The 23,644-nt window shown below is 23.4% G+C and overlaps 1 protein-coding gene across 2 annotated transcripts in view; it reads left to right on the top strand.

Moving 5' to 3' along the window:
• Nucleotides 1–23,644, top strand: part of LOC136988746 (suppressor of lurcher protein 1-like) — a 210,179-nt gene that overhangs the window by 5,793 nt on the left and 180,742 nt on the right. Inside the window, exon 2 of one of the 2 annotated variants that reach the window (XM_067286708.1) lies at nt 13,214–13,273. The exons of the other annotated variant lie outside the window; for it this stretch is intronic. The gene's annotated coding sequence lies outside the window, so the exon portion shown is untranslated. The remainder of the gene's footprint in view (nt 1–13,213; nt 13,274–23,644) is intronic. 2 annotated transcript variants of the gene reach the window in all.

The raw sequence follows: 23,644 nt of genomic DNA, 5'->3' as shown, positions 1-23,644 counted from the left end.
CAACTTGTACGCTAAGCTTTGGAGCCGCTCCCACTGGTCGTAAAAGTGTTAGCTGTAAACTTTCTCAGTACAATGTTTGTTGTGAAGTAATACTAACGACAGTAGAGCCATCCGAATCTCTATGGAATAGGCTCGGTTCAGTCGGTCGGTGCGACTACAGTCATTACATACGTGGAAAGTTTTAGTCCATTTATTTGTACAAACAATGGGCGTTCAGTATTAGTTGACTGAAGAGAGACTTCACCAATTTTTTTTATTTTTATCAAAACTCTTTCCTTCAATTACTATGCATTACTCAAATTATCTTGTTGTATCCACTTCATTGTTTTGATGATTGTTAAGACTTAAAAGTAAAATCTTTTGTTAATAAGATTGCATCACTTTCTCGAGTGTTCTCACTAATTGAACGTTTTCCTCTTCTTGTTTTTTTTTATATAAATAGTATTTTTATTCAAATACTAAATAAATCCACTTATTTTATTTTAGCCAAAGTTACAAAATTAGTGTAGCTTATTTTTTTTACTGAATGAAATTTAAAAGGTATTTTACAAAATCTACATTTCTTTGTATAATTATTTGTTTTTAGAGGATTATCTTTTAAAATTATTATTTAAAAATACATTTGAAGGATGTAATTAATTTCAAAATATTAAAATTTACATAAATTAATAAATAATATGTTAAATAATTATTTACAAGATGAATGATAATGTAGCGGGTATTAAGATTATGGTTCTTATTCTGTAAAAATTATAGTCTGATATTGTTATTTTTTGCGTGAAATGAAGCTGTTAAAGCATAGAAATCTAATTTTAAGTTTTAATTAAAGTTATGTTGCTATTATAGGATTAATTTAACGAAAATTGTTATGTGAGAGAATTTAATGTTCTGTAGGGTATTATGTGAGTCTACTTTTATACAAAACAACAAAGAGTTATTACAAACAACAAATGAAATATTTTAAATGTGAGTATTCAACTTTTACTTAAGAAAATATTTAAAAATAAATATTCTCACAGTCTTCAATATGCTGTCGTATAAGTACTTATTTAACAGTTGTAGTTAATAATTACAGTAAATGAAAACTGTAATTTTAATATTTCGAATAATAAATACATTAATTTATTTTCCATGTGTCTTCAAAATTTTTATGAAATTTAATGAAACAAATAAATATTTTGTGTTTATTAAAATATTAAAATTTACCATAAGTCATTATTTAAAATTCAGTGTAAAATTTTAAGATAAAAATTTTTAAGCTTAGTTTTTACAGTAAGAAGGTAGCATTTACTATCATTATGCATTTTTTCGTTAGAAATGATGTTATAATTCAGCCCGCAGCATTAGAATCAAACCATCTGTCGGCGTATAGCAGATAAATAGAATCGGTCGTTAAATTCGTCTGATCCTAATATGCTTGTACTACTGAAATAGCATCTGTTCTTTTACTGTCGGAGACAGGAAATACTATTTTACGTTACTTACACTTTTAACGACCGCTAGTTGATGTTTAGTCGTTACTATGTCCAGCCCATGCTGTGATTAGGCATTTGCTATCTTAGTCTAAGTCTCTATCAAATAAAGAAATACAATTGGAAATTTTAAAGCTATAGTTTGAAGCGACTTGGTTCTTATATTTTAATGGACCGTGACTAAGACGAAGAAAACTTTTTGTCGCAAATGAATCACATGACATTATATGCTTCTGATTTAATACGTAACAAGTAGTAGCTTTTTATTGCATCCTTTATTCTCAGGCTACTTATATAAAGTTGCTTTTTTAAAATTAATATAATCTGCATTATAAAATTGCATTGTGATATTTAAAAATTTCCCGAAAACAAATGTTAAGGAGTACAGTACAAATGAATTGTTGAAACGAGCTAACACTTGTTTCGATATATATTAAAAAATTAAGATCTTTCACCATATTTCAATCTATATTAACCTTTCTTTTCCATATCACTCAAAACATTCCTGAGTGATGAGTTCTCGGAGGTCATTCATGCTTCTCAACAAAGAAAGAAGTGTTGTTTACTGCTGTACATTGAAGGAACCCTTTTGTTCCGCCTCCTGTTGTTATCTTCTCACTCACATTCCTTGTCAAGTTAATTCTGGCACGAACATAACATAATCAAAGATATAAATTACGATTTCAAACACACCCTTTTGGACTCTTGTTCTCTATTTTCTTCTTATTATCGATGATGATTTATCATTAGCATTTTGATAGTTGTTTAACCAAAAATAACAATTTATTCATTATCCATGCTTCAGAGTATTCCATGAATTCCTTTTAGCGTGGTAAAATATTGCTCAATTAACGTAACAATCCTTAATGAAAAAGCAATTTTTTGTAGTTATAAAATGCGAAAGAAATCAAAGTAATTACTTAAATTTTACTATCGCAATTATACTTTTAAAACATAAGATAATAAAAATGTTACTTAAAAAAATAAAAGACATTTATTTTAACTGTGCTTTTAATATTTACTTTTCAAAGTTTACATTTCTACTTTATTATATTTAATGACTATTGTTGAATGTAGTAAAAATTTCATTATTAAAATTAAGAATTTATTTTTAACGAAAAATAGGTTAATTAACATTATAATCCATTCTTATAATTACAATTAATAAACTAAATGGTTTATAACTTTGATTTATAATGAAATATAACTTTCAAAATCAATTGAAGAAAATGAATATACGAAAACTAAAAATGTTTACAAGCAGAAGTGAAAAATTTCATGAAAATGTTAGTGGAATTTTTTGAAAAATTGATTGCTTTACAGCCTTCTCAAGTTGAAATTTATATCAGTGATAAAATATAAATTTTTACAAATTACTCAACATAATAAAATATTAATAACGAATTTTTTCGCCTCATATATTTTTTGAATTATTTTTGAGAAATATACGAGTTCGCAATTAATTTATTTCAAATCCTTTAATCTCTATTTTATGGTGTCGTTGAACTTAATTTAAGTAAAGTAACGATTTATAGCTTTGAATTTTATGAAAACAGAATTTATTGCATAGAAAATTTCTTTGTATAGAAAAATCTTGTGTAAATAAGTAAAAATACTTGTTTACATAAATTCTTAGATAAATAAAAGCAAAAGTTAATATTACTTTATAAATACATTGTGTGAAACCAGACCACACGTTGACTGACATTGCTTTGGCCTTCTATTTAGTACAAAGAACTCATTACTTTCAATATTTGCAGTAACGTTCTTGTACCTCCTGGGCATTGCTAAAACAAAGCAACTCTCAATAAGGATAATACAGAATATCTCAAAGAAGAAAACTTAAAGAGGAAAGGAATTTATATATATATATATATATATTGAAGTAAATTGAATTCAAAGAACCGTTATATTTATTTTCACTAAAATGCGTTTTAAAAGATTGCATTATTTATAAAGTTTTTCCATTTAAAACATTAATTTAGGAAAATCTTTGTTTTTTTCTTTTTTTGTTTTTTTACTTTCTGATCTTAACAAAATAGCACTTAACGAGTAGTGAGTGTTTATTTAAACTATATTTACGGTAAACTAAGAATATTTATTTCGATTCTTTATGCAGCATAATTACAAGAGGAAGAAAGAATCTTCCATATTTTACAATACTCGATAACGCCACGTATAATGGAGATGCCGTTTTTCTCTTGAGAAATAAACATCTGGAAGAGAACTTTGCCTTGCTTTTTTATTTAAAAGAAGTATGAAAAAAAGTTAGAACAAATTGTTTTGATATCTGGAACAAACTAAAATTCTCTAAAATCTATAAAAGTGATGAAAAAGATAATCGGATTGAGAATATGTTGATTATTGAATTGTTATGGATAAGTTGTTAAATGTGTATGTTAAATTCGATACTTTTATCAAAACGAAAAATGAAGATTCCTCAGAAATTTGACATTGAGTTCAATGCAATTTTTTATCGAGTTATTTAATGAGATTGCAGTTAATATAAATAAAACAAACAAATATATCACGTTAATAGTACAATATAATTAATCATTGTCATAATTTAATCTTACGTAAGTGAGTAAATGACAGATATAAAAAAATCATATGACAATCGAAATATGTTGTTGAGCATTTGAACTTGTATTAGAACCAAGGTAGATAATAAAAACTGTTTTAGATGGTTTTAAAACATTACAGATTTAAAAATAAATATATCCGAATTGTAACAGCAGAAACACGATAGCCCATTATTAAATTTAACTAATCGTGATATTATCAGATCAGAATGTTTAGCCGAATTTCTATTTCTGAAATATTTTATCTTTAGAAATGACATTTGTTCAAGGATTCCGTTTTATGAATCTTTGACTTAATTTAAATCGAGAAGCATTAACTGCTTGAGGAAATCGTAAAACTGAAAGTTAATACATCTACTTAATACTTCTAACTGTGTGCATTCCACGAGCTTTATAACGATTATTTCTGCATTCCTTTCGATGATTAAGAGAATTCATTTTGAAAAGTTGCTAAAAGATCTTTATACCATGGAAAGGAGAATTGGAAAAAAAAGTAAAATTAAATTTAACTTTGAATAATTTGAAGTGATTTGATACATTGACTTATTTTCTGATAAAGCTAATATATCAAATATTTTTCGGTTAGATTTTGACTATATTAATTTAAACGATAATTAATAAAATGTCTACGATTCTAATCCATTCGATTTCTACTTATATTTAAAAATAAATATATACTTAAATTCGTCTTATTAAATTTTTAAATTTAATTATTTAGAAATGCATTAAAGAACGTAATCAACATCAGTATATTCTTTGCATTCATAGTAAAAACATCTTATACTGACGTCAAATTATTTACGAAAGAAAAAATGTTTTCCAAAATATCTTCGGATAATTTTAAAAATTTCTTATATGGCAAAAATTTTATTTTCCAATTTTCATTCTTTATATTTATAGTTCTTTTATAAAATAAACTCCGGTGAAAAATTAATAATTTAAATAAATATAATAAAAAATTGTAACACATTTCCAAATGAATTTTTTATGTAAATCCTATTTTTATACTTTTGTTTCTTTTAATTTAAAATAATAACTGCTACAATGTTCTCCTGAAATGAAAAAAATTGCCAAGTTTTCATAATGTAAATAAAATATTTACATGTATTATATAAGAAAATGTATTTTCATTTTTTCAATAATCATCGTAAGATAAATCTGTGGAGAATTATGAGAAATTTATATATATATTTTAATAAATTTAGGTATTATTTACATAATGCCTTTAGAAGACAATTATGCTTTAATAATCAAAGACTTTAACAATTTGTTTATATTTTAATTTTAAACAACTACATGTATAACGTTATTTTGTCAATTAGATCACTTTATTAGAAGTGAGTGTTGTAGTTTAATGAAGATTATTTATCCTTTGTAATTATTCATATAAGATATATATATATCTTACAACAAATTATTGTTTGACAATCATTATTTGATATGTTATAAATGCATACTTACTTCACAAATAGGAAATTACATATCTTTTATTTAAATAAGTATTTAAACAAGAAATTTTCACAACTATTTTAAATGCTTATAAATAATTTTTAATTAAATAATATTGAATGAAATATTGTAAAAATCATATAATTGCATGTGTAAATAATGATTTATTATTTAAAAGAATATTTAATTAAACTTCCATTTAATATAGAGATATTCAAAAAACCACATAGAAAAATAAAATTAAAAATGTTTTTAAAGAAAACAATATATATAGTAAAGCATAATAATATGCATTGTGATAAGTTATTTAAATATTTTAAATAATTTATTTATAATTATCAATTTAAATATTAGTATTTTAAGAATCATAATTTAAACTTAGTGTAAATTATACTTTTAAAAGATAAATATCAAAATATTTATGTATATATAAATAATTATATATATATGTAAATATTTACATCTACGTATAAATAACATATGCTATTAATATTTAACTTAAAATCTGCAGTATACTATTAAGCATTTATCTTGTGAAATGTTATAGTATTAAATATTAAATTTCATATAAAAATCTTATAATTCAAAAACATGTAATTATGTAATTAAGCTTAAAACTTTTAAAGAAGAAATCTTAATACAAGTCAACCATCTAACTAAGTTATAAATCTAGTTAAATGCATTTTAATTGTTTGTGAATGAATTTAAATGTTTTAAATGCTATAAAAATACAGATAATTTTAAGTTCATTAAACAATAAACTTCATGATTTTTCATTCTAATAGTATATGAAATTTCTATTTATTTTCTAATTTAAATTTTAAAAAAAACAATGTATTTATCAAACTTGAAGGATAATAATTTTCGAATGTAAAACCAGAAAATATCTAGTTTAGTCTAACAAATACCAAGTTTTCCATTAAATCATTACATTTACAATGATAATACTAAAATTCCGTTGGCAGATTCTTTAGAATTCTAAACATGTTTCTTTATTTTTGAAACATTTGTTTTATTTGTATTCTACACATCTATAAAACATGAATTGTACAAAAATACCTTTTGTGTTATTCTTCTACCATGTTATCACTTTTTGATGCTTAACCATATTTATAAAATAATTTTGTCAAATTGAAAGGTAAAAATCACTTATAATCGATTAAATATAATAAAATTTTAAAAGCAGACTACAAAGAACGTTATAATTTTTTAAATATCATTAATGATTTTAAATAATTCATAAATTGTCTTATTGAAATTTTATTGGATTCAAGAGCATCATTTCTAGTTTTCTTTCAAAATCTTTGATGAGAACTGCTCATGCAGATCGAATGATATCCTTGTAAAAGGTATTTTAGGTGACAGATCAAAACGATCTTTCCAATAAACTGCATACGTGCGAGTCGTTTCAGCTATTTCAAGAAAAGTTATCAGAACGACAAAGAGCAAACATGCAAAAAAAAAAAAAAAAAAAAAAAAACTAATTGTGGAAAATATTTCGTCGCTCTTTTGCATGAAAATTTGTTATTTTTTACAATTTCTGACATGTATAAATTTTTTTATGCGAGTTTCATTTAAATACAATTTCTTCTCCTCTCACATAAGTTCAAGATTCAAAAAATTCAGCTTATTCATTTACAAATAATATTTACAGTATGAGTTTTTATTTGTTGATTGCGTGTTTATCAAAATTAAATGGGATTTAATTACGAATGAAAATGCTAACTTATATTTATTTTCATTTGCAATTTGATATATTTTTTACAAATATGTAAATATAATACTAATAATTCAATTAGTCTTATATTTACATATCGCTTCATTTTATGATTCTATGAATATTTTTATAATTACGTTTAAATGCATTATAATTAATTTTTTTTTAAAAATTCAGGAATAAAACATTTAATAAAAAATAATGTATATATCATAAAATAAACAGCTTTATATTAAATATTTTAATGTTTTAAAATTCATTTTAAAGACATACTGTAAAATGAAAATAAATAAAGTATTTCAGATTTATTTAATTTTATAATAGTTCACTCTTTTTAAAATTTTATAAAGTGCTTATTTTCACTCTTAAGTTACTTAAGAGTGAAAATAAGCACTTTAGATTTGTTTTTATCTAATCAAAGTGTAGAAAAGTGAAAAAAATGTTATAGTTATTCAAATTAATATATTTTTCATCGAAATATTTAATAAAAGAATTATAACGTTTTAGTTTAATTTCGAAATGTATCTAAATAATTTTTTGATAATTTTATTTTTTATTTGATTTATAAAAAAATAACACAATTGTTTCTATTTTGTACATTTAAAACATACATAATTATAGTTAATAAAAAAATATAATGAATAATTCTAAGAAAAGGTTTTATCAATGGAACATGAGTCAACAGGATTAGAAATTCAAAATAAATCAAGAGATTTTCTATTTTCCCTTGACAGTGGTAGCATAAATTCTATTCTTAAAATTGTTTTAAATTTTTATATATTAAGAATTCGTTTAGTTGAATAAATTGATAGTTTTATATATATAAAACATTTATTTTTCTTCTAAATTGTTTTTTTTTTCAATGCATCTTTTACATAAACTAACATTATAGAAATCTATAGTTTCCTAAGTGCTACATTGTAAAATATCCTTGAAGCTACTCTAGAAAATTAAGTTTATGTTGTTTTTTCGTAAAATTTATAGATTATTTTAATATATATTAAAGTATATAATCAGTTGTTTTAATTTTCTAATGACAATAATTGTGATCAGATTTCTTTGATTTTTATTTTCCACTAAAACAAACGTAACAAAAGAAATCACTAGAAAAAACAATTCATACAGCATTTCTCAGCAGCTCGAAGTTAAGAAATCAATCACGTAGGAGACTATCACTGTTCAGAGACTTTCTATGTAACTTAACGCTAGGAACATACTAAATTGAAAATATGTGGTTCGTCGAAGAATACAATTTAGATTGTAAGCTAAAAAAAATTATGATATGGGAAAGAAGTCACGTATTATTATATAAGAATACATGATATAAATTTAATATAAGTCAGAAATACCGAAAAATTCGCAATGAAGACAAAGCTTACAAAATGATTCTCTTCTAAATATGTAATTTACTAGAAACATAAAGTTATACATTACAAAGGAAAAGAAAAATGTCAATCTGACGATAAATAGAAATGTTTTTTTATCTTCTATAAATTTTTCTAAAAAATTCGAAAAAGTATTCGTCTTTAGCTTACAAAAACCTTATTTAATTATCTCTCACTGTCATAAATATGTTAAAGTATAAACGACATGCAAGAATCTACTTTCATTCTAAAATAATAATACGTGGTCTTAGGGATTTGTTAAATGAACCGAATTAAGATATTTAATCTCATTCATTCAACAAATCTATGAAACTACAGATTGTAAGTAGATTAGTGACAACTGAATTGGATTAATGAATTATAAATCAAGCTATTAAAAAAAAAAAAATGTTATTTTCTTTTTATTGTATAGCTGCTACTGATTTATGACAGCTTTTCTTACTATTTTGGAACATTTTAAGACTTGGTTTATATATAATTGATTTTTTTAATTTTTAAATAAAGAAGGTAATACTTTCACTGAATTGTTAGTGTTTTTAAAAAAACGAAAACAAACTTTATTTCTATTGATGTAATTTCAAAATTTATCTTACTCTTTTACTTGTTTCATTTGTAAACTTATGAAAAAAGGAAAAATTTTATATGTCGAAAAGTTTAAATTTTAATTTGATTGTCACAATTCAAAATCATTGAAAGCCTTTAAATTGGAAACTAAATTTTCTATTATAAAGTTGATTAAAGTAACATTTTCTTTAAATCAATGTTTTTTTTTTTTTTTTTTTTTTTTTTAATTTCTACGAGAATTATCTATAAAATCGAGAATTTCAAGAAAGATAGATAATTATCTTAAATTTATATTTTGATTCCTCAAAATTTTGAAATAACAAAAGTTATTAACTGTAGAATAATTACAAAATTAATGTTATATGTAACATACTTCAAATGCATTTCACCAATCAATTCTTACGTTAATTAAATATATTTTTTTTAATTTTTCTTTAAAGTATCATTGTTTATAAAAAACTGAGTGTCTGTTCTGTTAAAGTCGGTATAGATAAGGTCAGATTAATGGTGCATACCTTAAGAAATTTGTTTTTTTTTTAATTTTTAATGACTATTTTTATTCTACCTTCTATTTCAAATGTAATTTATATAATTGCTTTTTTGTTTGTAAAATAGAATTTAAATGAAAGTACTTTTCGGTTTTTGTGAAACAAACAACTTTTGAATAATTAATAAATTATCTATTAACAATAATAAGCTTTATATTAAAAATACAAATAAATAATACGATATAAAATAGTTTAAATTATATGTATTATCTATTATGTATTTAGTTAAAACTTCATTAGTAATTTAAAAGGCAATATAAAGAATTTTTAGCCATATTTTTATGTACTGAGTCTGCATAAAACATATCTTTCCCTATTAAATATATTATACATCATATAAACCATGAATAAAAGTTTTCTTTGATCATCCTATTGATAATAAAGTATGATAGGCACATACTTTCTAAATAAGGAAAAAGGGCGTAGAAAGTTGTTCATTCGTGCATAAAGTTCTATGTGCATCTATTTAAATTATCTCTTAAACTGAAAACTACATCGAGTATTTTCACTTTAGCATAATTACTTATTAATGTATACATTAAAAACATTTTATTCTAAGTGCATTGCAAAATTAATATACTGAAAATTTCGAATTAAAATATTCTACCTTTTTAACTAATCGTTTCGTGTAATTTAAATTTCTGCATATATTCTGATACTTTAAATAATTTATATGATTACGATAAAATGCAAAAAAAATTTCATATATTTTTTACACGTTATTAAGGTTTAATCTGCTATTACTTATCACAGATTGATGTAAAACCTCAAAAGTTTTATATATTTTTTTGTGTGATTTGCATATTTCAACACGTAAAATATTTTATAGGATGAATTTTCCAATTAGGTAACATACAGAGCTGATAGCTTTTACAAGTATTTTCAGAAAAAGTCTGAAGGATGCTTAAGGTTATTTCATAAAATATATCTTGATATCATTTAAAGTATAGATATTTTTTCCTCCTAAAAATAGTATCGTTTCAAGAAATATTGAAAAATATTTGCACAAACGGTATTGAAACTAGTTATTCGTGAATAATAAATGAATTTATAAAAACAAATTATGTTATTTACCTTTGATGTAAACATCTGAGACAATCTTTATTACAAATAAAGGATTTTAATTTATTGACATTTAAAATTCATTACATATATATGTTTTACTTTTCAGTCATTCCTAATTATACGTTACCTGATTTAAACTTTGATTTTAAATGAATTATCAATATTTCCAAGATGAATTGATTAATTTATTACTTTGACAAATTAAGAATTTCAATATTAAATGAAGAATGTGATTTTGTTAAAAATTAATTACTAGAGCATTCACAAGTTTTGTATAAACTAAAATTACTACATATTTTTAATGTTAAGATATTTATCTTAAATAAAATTTTTCCCAATAACATAAACTGAAAGTTTATGAGATTGTTTTATGTGTTCGTGTTTCCCACCTTAATATCATTTGACCTAGCAAACTGATTTCAATGAAATTTGAAGTTAAGATACCTGGAGGAAAGTGCATTCGACTCGAGTTTTAAATTTTCCTAATCTCATTAGAAAGCATATGGCGGATGTCCAAACAATTTTATTCTTTTGCATTTTCAATAAAACAGTTTTTCATAAAAATATTTGAATATACTGTAGTGTACTAACGAAGAAGTTATCAGCCTCAAATAAATCTTCAGATTTTGATTTTCAACAATATTTTTCAAGGACTTTAAAATTTTTAACAATGCTTGAATACATTTCTCTTAGAATAAAAATGCAAAAACTTCAGAATATGCATTAATTGTTAAAGGTACGTAACTTATATAATCTAGTTCTAACTTAAGTCTATGGATTCTCGATTTATAAAATTAATATAGATTATATACTAAATTTAGAAATTTTAATTAAAAAATACGAATTTTTTGAACGCTTATCAGTTTCCACTTAAAAATTTTTAAAGCTAACGATAAATTAAATTTAAATGTTTGAAATTAGATTTCATCTCATGTAATGTATGTTAAATTAAGCTTTAATTTCACCAGAAGATATTTTATCTTGCAATAATATAAAATTTTGATTTTTTTAATTAAAAATGAAATTACAAATAAATAAATTTAATTAATTTTCTTTCCAATATCTAAATTAATCTTCGTATTTAGTTTTGATACATCCTCTCAAGATGTTGTAGATGCTACATAATTGCTCCATATATAATATTTGTATTTTAACAAATTTTTTTTAATTTGTAAGTTAAAAAAAATGTAATTGAAGAAGTATATATATGGTATGCTGCAAGAAATTAAGCATCATTAGTTCTTTCACGGAATCTTCACAAAATAAATTACATTAGTTTAATCATTTTTCACATCCAACCGAAATAACTTTATCAGCAATGATGTTAGGAGGGTAGTGTAATCTTTTTTCTGAGTGCTTTAAAATTAACTCAGGATATTTGATAAGAATTTTAGAAGGTAATATGCAAACTGTGATTACTTCCCGGTTTTATTCCATTTTTTTCAATAAATTTTTATTTATATTGAAGATGATACACTCTAAATGGTTTCCAATAACGAGCAAAAATAATGTCCACATTTCAAAGGTTATCTCGATCTTATCATACAATTTTATTATATCAAATTATTTATTATTATGTACATCAAAAATCTTCTTTTGAAATATTTATCATTTTTCAATATATGTAAGTAAATTTTACGATATTTCTAGTTTAAAGGTTGATAGTATCATACACTGTTGTTGTGTATTGGATTTCTTTACTACAGCATGATATAACATATTATTATAATATACCTCTTATCTGTGTTGAATATTCGTTCTTACAAATACTATATCTGCATAATATTTTATAGTGCTAATAATTTTATAAAATATAAAATTATATATATATAAACACACACAAACAAACCAATACTTTTTTCTATATATACATATATTTGAAGAGAGAGAGAATATAAAGCAGAGACTTTCTTTTTTCAGTAAAATGTAGCCTGTATAAAAATAGATACTGAAAAAAGAAAGTATCTGCTATCTCTACATTCAATATTAAAATATTGAATGTAATAAGTTTGGAAGGTGACATCAGAGGCAAAAAATCAAAATGTTTTTGTGAATTTATACGATTCATTCTAATTTCTTGGAAAAACATCCAAAAATATTTAAAATTTAAACAAAAATTATAATTGTTATACCGTTGATTGACTGAGAAGTCAGAGAGAGATTTACTTTTTATATTTATAAACTTTATATAACAAAAAGAACGTTTTTATTTAATAATATGTAAATACTACGAACAGAATGAGAATATTTCGTATTACCATTCTTTAATATTTAATTATTTTAATTATATAAAATATTTTCTCGTTTTAAGTAATTTTGTATTCGCATGTTTTAATATACAAACAAAATCCACGAATTACAGACGTAGGCAAGAATTTAAAACGATTCATTAAAATATAACGTTTTATCATATGCAACATTAATTTTTCAGATTTGGAATAAGAGAAAATGGAATTATTGATGAGTAGTTGCCGTGACGTTTTGGCAAACGGTAAGATTGTTATTCCGTTTTAGAAATAAGGTCAGTGATCTTTTATATTTCTTATTTGTTAATTTTTTCCTTTTGCCAATTCGTTCCTTCATCGCGTGCAATACTAGAATCTAACTGAAAATTCATTCCTTTTAATAACTTCGAACCATCTCTTTAATTCACATTTGCATCTGTACAGTCGTATACATTAATAGTAAATTCTTCCGGCTGTATATAAATGTTTGCCGTATATATACATAATGTTTGTCATTAGAGTTTTATATTTATTGATACGTACTGTACATTACGTCCCAATGTGGTTTTAAATATCATCAAATATTTGGATATAAAGAAGATATAATCAGAAGTTATCTTCAAAACTGTCCATAAATGAGGTAATGTAAAAAATTATTGGAAAATCTAATTATTAAGAATAATCTTTTAATAAAATATTTATAATTTTGAAGAATTAACGGCTCTTCAAATGCAATTTATTTTCGAATAAATTTTTTGAATTTAAAACTTTTTAGCATATAAAAATATTTAAATTTCAATACGGAAAAGAAATAAAATTTTTGTTTTATATTGAAATAAAAACTAAATAATCTTTCAACTATAATAAAATTTTCGTTTTTCTTCGAGAAAAAAATCTCATTTCTTTTGGAAATTTTATATCTATATGTTTTTTTTATTCAAATTTTTATGAAAAAATTTATGTTTTATATCGAAATACTAATAAATACCATCGGAATCTATCATAGCAAAACTAATATTAAAAAGGAAATATAGTTCAAACTATATAAGAATATTATATATCAAATTTAAAAGATTGCAAGCATGCGGAAGAAAAATATTACTATAAATTTATAAAATTTAATTCTGCTTATTCTTAACATATTAAATTTATTTTACATCCATCATAAATATGTAATTATAAATCACTTGTTGACCATATAAAAGAGAAAATTGTCCTTTAATTTTCTTCTCAAAATCAAACATTGAATTACGTGATAGTACTCACGCAAAGGTTTGATGCTTTCCATTACTTATCGTGTGTAATCTTATGATGCCGTTTAGTATTAACACTATTTAACTCTGATAAATTCATGAATGTAATTTAAATAAATTTTTAAAATTTTTACATACTAAATTAATCAATATATTTTTTAAAAATCCATATATATGTGTGTGTGTGTGTAATAAATTAACGTTATAGTAATAAAGTTTATATTCAACAATGAAAGTTAATAACTCTATCATTGCTTTTTTATGAAAAGCTCAACAAAAAACATTAATTATGTTAAAATGTAAATATAAAAAATTGCATCGTATATAATTTGTTTTTTTACTTTAATTTGTTAATAAATGCCGTACTTTATTAGTAAGTTATGAAAGAATCATTCATTATTTTAATATTATTTTACTCGTTACAAACCTATTTGAAAACTAATTAAAAAATGTTATAAATTAAAAATCAATAATCTTCAATTATGTATATCAAGATAAATGAACATTTCTTACGCTGGCGATAGATACGTTAAAGGGAGGAAAAAAAAGAAGAACCATAAAACCAAAACATTTGAATTGATGTTGAAAAATATCAAAGGAATAGTATATTTAAGTATAAAAGGAAAACCCATGTGAAAAATTTTATGAATGCGGAATAGTCTGAATGATTTATCGTTAAAGAAATGATTTTTTTCTCGTTTCTTCATTCTAAGCAATCAATAGCACATAAAGCGAGTTAGTTTATAAATAATTCTTCTCAATATGGCATTATAAACGAAGAAATTAATGATAAAAATATTATATTATTAATCAATAAATCTAATAAGGTTCTGTGAATAAATACAATTTTAGAAATGACGATACTCAGTTAAGATCAAAAGCAGAATAACCACCAAGACTGAAAATTATGAAGAATGATTATCTAATTAATCGAAACTTTGTGTCAACAGTTGCCTGGAGCATTGACAGAACTTCGAACAAGATTACCTCATTCGAAATACTAAAATACTCATTAAATATTTCTAGGTTAGAAGTAGAAGTAAAAGAGCAGAAATTCGATGCAGAAACTAATTTGTTTGCTTCGGGGATGCTGCAGAATGAAATCCTGAAAATAAATACATTAATTACTTCAACTAGCTTATAAAAAATAAACATAGTTAAACTGTAACAAAAATAATTTTAATAAAAAAAAACAGAAAAAACAAAGTTTCACTTATTTCTAAATTCGAAAATTAATTATCCTTTTATCTACGAGTATCATCTTACAATATAAATATATTAAGTTTGCAATACTTTATCTCTGAAAATTTGAACTTAAGATTAAAAAAATATATATGAGTTTTGTTATTTCTATATTATCGCTTGTTTTCTCGAGAAATTTGTTAGCTTCTTTATTAATTTCTCAGTTGTAGATATTCTTTTGAAAATTCACGCAACTGACTTTTTAAAAAATTTGTTTCCTCGGGCGCTTATCTTCTAAAAGAATTACAAAATAGAACAAAAAGATTACTTTTTCCGATAGGATTGAATCTGTTACATTTTGATGATTGGAAGAAACCTAAACAGAAATGTTAAAATCATTTTATATATTTTATTTCAACATGAGTTAGGAAAAACAAGCTTAAATTAAAAATAAATCTCTAGTGAATTCTGATACATATGCAATATATAACAACTCATTTTTTTAAATATAAAAAAGTTCAATATCCGGACAGATTTAATCTGCTATCATGGAAAAAAAGCTAACAAGACTATTAATGTATTTTATTTATAAAAATGTTAATTGACTTTAGAATTAAATATATTTCTTTCTTAAAATATTTAAATTAAATATATATATTGAATCAATAATTTAATTTTTACAGATTTTAAAAAAAATATATTCGTAACAAAATTGAAATGAATTAAGAATTTGTAACCTAAGTATTCCGGTTTATTCCAAATTTCAGTCGAAACAAAGATAACCTTTTCCATTAATCATTCAAATCTAATACAATTAAATTTAAATCTGAATGTAGAAGTAATTTAACTCGTTGCTAGATAAATTAAACAAATTTTTTTAGGTAATTCGATACTTAATTCTCTTATAAATTCTAAAATTATATTGTTTTCTTTTATCGGACTTTTATGTTACGAAGATTCTCTCTCATATATTATGTTAAATTACTAAATATAATAAAATATTCTAGATATTCTCCTTCGGTTGATCGATTAAATTACTTAGGGTTTATAGTTTCTTAGTCTGTTTTGGATCAAGGTTAATGTTCTTCAACATACAAGATAAGCTGGGAGTAAATGATGTAGTTGAGCTAATCCAACATTGAATCTTTGTGTACAATGCCTATCAGAAACCTATTCGCTTGACTAATTCGATGAATCTGAGATTCAAACTCGTTGATACTTAATGTTCGGTGATTTAAAGTAGATAAAGTTTGGACAATAGATTATTAAAATTTTCACAATTAACTAGAGAATGATATGAAAAATTCTATTATATACTGTGATAATCTAGATAATTTAACATCGGATAACTTTTGTTTTACGTCGTTTTATGAAAAGTAATTAATTTTTCTGTTCAATATTAATTGATTAAGATGTGTTTATCAGTAAAGTAGAACATCTGTTTAAAATAAAACAATGAAAACTCTTAATTAATTTTAATTAAATAACTCCTTTTTACATTCGTTTGCTTTCTTAGAAAATATTTCGTAATTGTTTTTAATTAAACCTTTTAAATGTAATAACTGTATCGATTCTGCAATCAAACAGATACATATATTTTTCATTTCTTAGAATATTTAACAAAAAAAAATTGCAGTTGAATGATTCATTTTTGGTTGTATTGATGGTTTTTGAGATAAAGGCCAGACCCGAAAAATATGTCATAATATTCTTTAAACTTTTAATACTAATAATCTCTTATCAAGAATAATAAAGTTTCTTGTTAAAAATAAAAGTTTCCAAACAATTAATTGAAAATGATCTATTAAAATATTTGTTGACATTCATATGAAGATTTTTAACGTGAAGTTCACGGTAGAAAACAGGATGTGTCGACACCGTGCATCATTCTCTTAATATCTTCAAAGAATGTGTGCCTTGTTCAGTATAAATTTTTACGGTCTAACGCCGGTCGTAAAATTTGTCTCCTTATCTATCAGTGTTCGTTGTTCTTTTCACAGGCAAAGTCTAAACATTACGATCACATCCTATCTGACGAACCAATAGAAACTTAATGTTTTTTCTACAGTTTATTTTTTCACTCGCCATTTCTCTCTCTTCTTTTTAATATTCGTTTATTTTTTTTACGTTGATATATCAATGTGACAGAACATGTTCATAAAACACAATCTCTGATATCTACTACCTAAAATATTAGAATATTAAATTATTGATTTTTTTTGTGTGTATGTGTGTTTCAAACTTTGTTCTGTGAGGATATTTAGATAAATTAAACGTAATTTCTTAAATTAATTTCTGAATTACATTGCCCCAATCAAAAACTCTATTAAAAAAAGATAGTGCACTTTGAACCATCGAAATTGCATTAGCAAAGTAAGTAGACTTAAAGGTTAGACAACAACTTTCGTTCAGAACTGTAAATGTCACAGAAACTGGGTGTTGCAATAGGTAAGGATCATTACTTGTGGCTCTTTATTGGAAAGTACTGAATGAAACATGTTCCCATGAGAGACTATAGTATCGATCATTCTTTCGCCTTGTTAAGGTTATATGGAGTCATGTGACGGATCTAACGAGCAGAATGGGTTTTATGTGCGTCATTGTGCGTGACACCGACAATCGTTCCCAAATGCACAAATTAAAGTACAAATACACGTTGACTAGTTTCTGAAACTACTTTTCATAATACTTTATCATCTTTGATAATATTTGCATATTAAGATTAACAGTCATTATCAATCTGATTAGAATCTTACAAATTTTATAATATGTAGTAAATTACATAAAAGTTTTACTGATAATAACTATTATCATTTCCTGATGATATCTATGGCAATTGGTATTTGTATTAAAACTTTTAATTCAACTAATTAGACGATTAATAATAAGTTATGGGGAAAAATGCTTAAAATTACATAAGTTTAATATTAGAATTAACTTAATTTAAAATTAGAAAAGTCATTTATTGTTTTTTACTAGGTGTTTCTTAGTGAGCGCTCATATCAGAAATTGATTTTTTTCCAATTTGTTATTTTTCCAGTAATAGGATTAGACAGCTCTTCTGAAGAAACCTTTGCTGGAATTTTCGAACTCAAGCTGGGATTTAGCCAAACTTCTTATCCTTTAGTTTTTGCCAGGATCATTGTACGATATAAACTTTCTTTGATATTTTATCCTTTTTCCATCAAACATGTTTCATTTGTTCTTGTTGACCAGATAAGCCTTTATTAAAAGTACAAATAAATTTATTCTTAATGACAACAATTATAGAGTTTCTTACTGATAAAATTGATTAGCATTATATATATAAATAAATAATATTACAAACAAACTTATGTATATTATTAATAATGATAGAGGATATCTACCAGTTAAAACTTGAAAAGAATTGAAGAAAATTTATAACGCAAAATCATATTTAGATACGATTTAAAAAACTAATATATGTTGAATCAGATTTATAAATAAACCGTTTCCAATATGTGGTAGAAATAGAGATAGAGTTCAATTTAAGTATTTATTCATAAGGTGACAGTGAATAAAACTGTTACCTTAGCAACGAAGAACACATTGCACGCTGTATAACCACCTGTGTCGACTCTACACCCACAAATGATTCCTGATATCGACTGCTGTTGTGAATAATTAAAGTGACATTATGAACACTAACTCTGCTATGACTGGATTGTCAACTGCTACAACTATTTAGTAGTAAAGTTAGTTTGTTTTGAATGCATTCTCTTAAAGCAAATTATAGTTATTCTTTAAATCAATAATATCCTTTTAATTATTTTGATCGATATTAGCTTTATGCAATTATTTCTCTTCTTAGATAAGTCTGAATGTTCGATAACAAATATAAGAGGTGTCATTGCATATCATTTAATGCGCGTTATAATTATCTTAAAGAGAATTTGATGGCTGTCTGAATGTTTCTCACACATCTCCGCATGGCCATTGGAATGTCGTTAACTATCTATCGTTAAAGTATATTTGTGTAGTTCTTTATAATTGTGAGATGCAATGATAACTGTTGGTAGTTCCGTTCATAATGACTAAAGATAAATTGTTATTTAAAATTGCTGTAATGATTCTTATCTATTGCTTTTAATACTATTTTTCGCTTATTAGATATGATAAGTGAATCTGCTCTGATGGGTTTATGAATGTTCTTTATGAACATTTCACTTTTGCATTTCATTTATCTAAGCATTCATCTAGATTATATCTAAATAAATATAATCTTTTATATTTAATAGCATTTTTAATATTTTCTAAACATAATGTATAAAGTTGTAAATGTAAATCAAATTTAATTATTGGTTTTATTTGTGAAAGAAATCTTATAAGTGAAATAAATTATTCAATTTAATGCAATAGTTTATTTAATGATCCATTGAATATAGTGAATTGAGGATCATAAAACGCTGTATTAACGAAATTAGATTATTGCCTACATGAAGCCAATATATCGATATTTCTATCTTTGCCCCGTAATAAATTAATGGGACGTATGGATTTACATTAATATTAAATAGTAATTAATACTTTATTGTATTTCTATATCCTATCGGAAATACGCAATTTCCTAAGATGTTGTAACTCTCCGAGCGCACTCACAGCATTGGCATTTTTTTTTTTCCATTAAACAGTTTTACAAGAAAGGCATATTCAGTGGCCATGACTATCGCTGCTGATCTTTATAATACGAATGATATTTTATATACTGTACGGAGTTTGATACTCAAAAATTGGTGTGTATTATGCATATGCTACATTCCTTTTTTGCCGTTGTCAGTGCCACAAGTTCCGTAGTGGTGAGTTTTGAAACTAAATTTTTTTCCTCACAAATCTCTTCCGCGTGTCTGGAAACGTTAGTATACAAAATTTAATTAAGTATTGAATGTTACCTATATCACCAGACAGCGTTAAATAAGATAGCTTCAATTGTGATCACCCGATTACTTAGAAAAGATCTATAGGTCACGTAGGTGTGAATAAGCAACTGCTGTAAACAAATTAGTCATGTGCATGCTATCAGTAAGCAAAGTTAGTAATTCATAGACTGTCAAGTTCTTTGCACGTTATATATTCTAATCATAATTTGTCTTAAATTAATCATAGCAATGTATGATTGATAAGCAAAGAAATAATTATACTATAGAAAACATACATAACACGATCGCACGTAGTAACTGAAAACAATTCTTACAATTTGAATGATTCAGAAAGCAATAAAATTCCTATGTTATAAATTTAAAAGATAAATATTTGATGATAACATATATCATGAAATAATTCACACTTTAAAATGAGCTGGAAGATCAGATATCAGCAATCAATTCATTCTCTTTGATTTAGAAAATGAAGCCAAGAGAGAATTTTTTAAAAAAGTTTTATTTTTTATTACATTTCTCTAATGTTTGTGTAGCTGTCTCTAAGAATAATGGAAGAAAAATTTAAAATGATTGTTGTATAGAGTTACTGTTCTTAATAAAAAATAAAAAGTAAAAAAGTAAAGGAGAGAAAAAAGTAATTATAAGTAGCATTTCAAGTAGATTTTAATATACAAGTAATATCGAATGAACAATAAAATAGTTTGGATTTATGAATTCAATTTTATATAAAGCGCATTTCTTTCGACTAAATAACACATTTATACATAATTACGTGTAAATGTGCTCTCTTTAGTCAAAAGAAATACATTTTATACTTACATATGTTATAAACACGCATTGTAATTACTTATAAATTTTGTATATGCTTATAGAAATATTATAACAATCAAAACTTTTATTTTCCATGATTTCAACAGTGCCAAAAATATGACATTTAGATAGAATAATTGTTATTTCTGATTAAGCTTATGAAAAAATTAAATTAAATGTATTTTCTCAATTTATAATAATTAATTTATACCTAATTTTTACAGAATCTGAAATTATATTAATTAATATTAAAATTTAGCACTTTTTATTTTGAAATTTTCTTCATCATGCGTTAAAATAAATTGTTATAATTATTCAATTATACAATAATAAAGACATATTATGTTTTGTTACAAATTAAGTTTATGAATGCGTTTCTTCTTTAGAAAATAGCTGAAAAAGAATATCTTAAATGGTGTATTAAAAATATACATTGCCAACACGGATTGAAAGAGTAGATTAACTTCTATTTTAAATGATTTAAGCATTTACTCAATGTTTTAAACTGTTTTTATTATTTTTTAAACATTTATAGTAACTATTACGATAAGAAATTCATAAAATTCTTTGTTTTAATTATGCTACAAATGAGAATACCTTTTCCAGTTAGGTAAATAAAAAATTTATGAAATTATATTTTTTTGAAGTTTAAATCCAAATTCTTAATTATTGTTCTTTTCTTTCAATTTAGAATGGATTTCACAAAACAATATCAATTGTTAATATTAAATAAAATCTTAAAAAAGATAAGCATTTCGTTCCAATTTACAATAAAATGTAAACATTCTGATGATTCTTCCTTAGATGAAACTTTGATGTGATACACTAAATAAAAACGTTCTTTATTGTATATTTTACTACTAAAATTAAATTTAAAAGTCATTAAAAAATTTTAATTCTTAGTCTTTCCAGTAATAATAATACTGATTATATAAGATGTGTTTTAAAATTATACACAATAAACCTACGTTAATTATTGAAACTCGAAAGTAAAACTTATAAAGTTAATTACGTAAGTTTATTATCTTTCTAAAATTAAATAATTATTTAGGCAAAAAGCATGCACTGTGTTGCATTCACATTAATGTCAGTGTAATAATTCTTTTCACATTATTTCATACATTATAAACAAATAAAAAAAAACAGTAACTAAAGAATGATAACTTCAACTTTATTGACTTAAGGGAAAACTGTCTTTGCATCAAGGAAAATTAAAAATAATTTTTACTTGCATAAATTATTACATGATAATACAATCATACTTCGAAAAAAGACCAAAATAAATTGTTGAATTACAATTTTAACATTTAAGACCAATTCAGATTCTATACTTTTGTAGCGTTAAATTCATTATCTAACTGAAAAATGATAAAGAAGATAAAACTTTAAATAAATAAATCCCTTAAACTCCTATAAATATAGGAAATTCGCTAACGTAATAGAAATTACAATAAAAATGATCATTTTTTGTAAATCGTATTTTCAATCAGTCTTTATTAAATCATGTTTTGATTAGAGTTTTAATAACATTTTATTTAATTTTTCTAACTTTATATTCTCGTAAATTTATTTATTTTCTATTTGTCTTATTTAAACTAATTAACTATCTAAAATATTAAAATATTTTGTGTAGTGTAGAAATTCAGATAAATTCGTTATAATACATTATTTTATAAAATAAAATGTTTAAATAGATCACACAGTGTTTCAAGTTCATTCATGAGTTAAATATATAATTTTAAACGTTCTAACACAAATGATCTATTATTTTATATTTATATGTAAATGTAGAAAATTAAAAAAAACAATAAAAGTTAAGAAATAGTTCGTAGATTATAATTTAAACAAAGGGAGAAGGAAAGGAGATAATTGTGATGAAACTACCAAAATATTTTCCATAAAAATTTTTTATTTCTCAAATTTAAAATTTTTATTGCTGTTTTAAGAAAATCTGGATTTAAGTTTATTACATTTTCTATTTTTTTCCACTTAGTTATTAAAGTTCACTTAAAAAACATAAATAAATTTATTTTCAAATGGAAAATAAATACTGTAAAAAATATGCTTTAAGAAGAATATTTCTCGAAAATTTCGAATTTCTATCAAGAAATTACGAAATAAAATAAAATAATAAATGAATTTTATTATATAAAACATAATTATTTTCTATTTATTTCAAGATGTTACAAATATCTTTTTGATAGCTTCTAAATATCGGTTTTTATCTTATAAGTATATATATATATATATATCACACTTATTCATTATTAATTTTAAACAGAAACAAAGAATTATTAAATATAAATATTTGAACTTGTAACATTGAAATAAAGTGTAAAAAACATATTTACATAAAATTATTGTATTTTTTATGTAGCCTTTTTATAATATGTTTCAATAAAATTTTGTAAATATCGAAAAATTTACTGTTTTATTATTAAGAAATCCTCGTAAGTGCTTATCGAATTGCTTTAGTGATTTTCCAATTGCGATT

Source organism: Centruroides vittatus, unplaced genomic scaffold (genome assembly GCF_030686945.1).
Source record: "Centruroides vittatus isolate TY-2023 unplaced genomic scaffold, ASM3068694v2 scaffold_386, whole genome shotgun sequence".
NCBI lineage: Eukaryota > Metazoa > Arthropoda > Arachnida > Scorpiones > Buthidae > Centruroides > Centruroides vittatus.
This window is presented reverse-complemented; position numbering and strand designations above follow the sequence as displayed.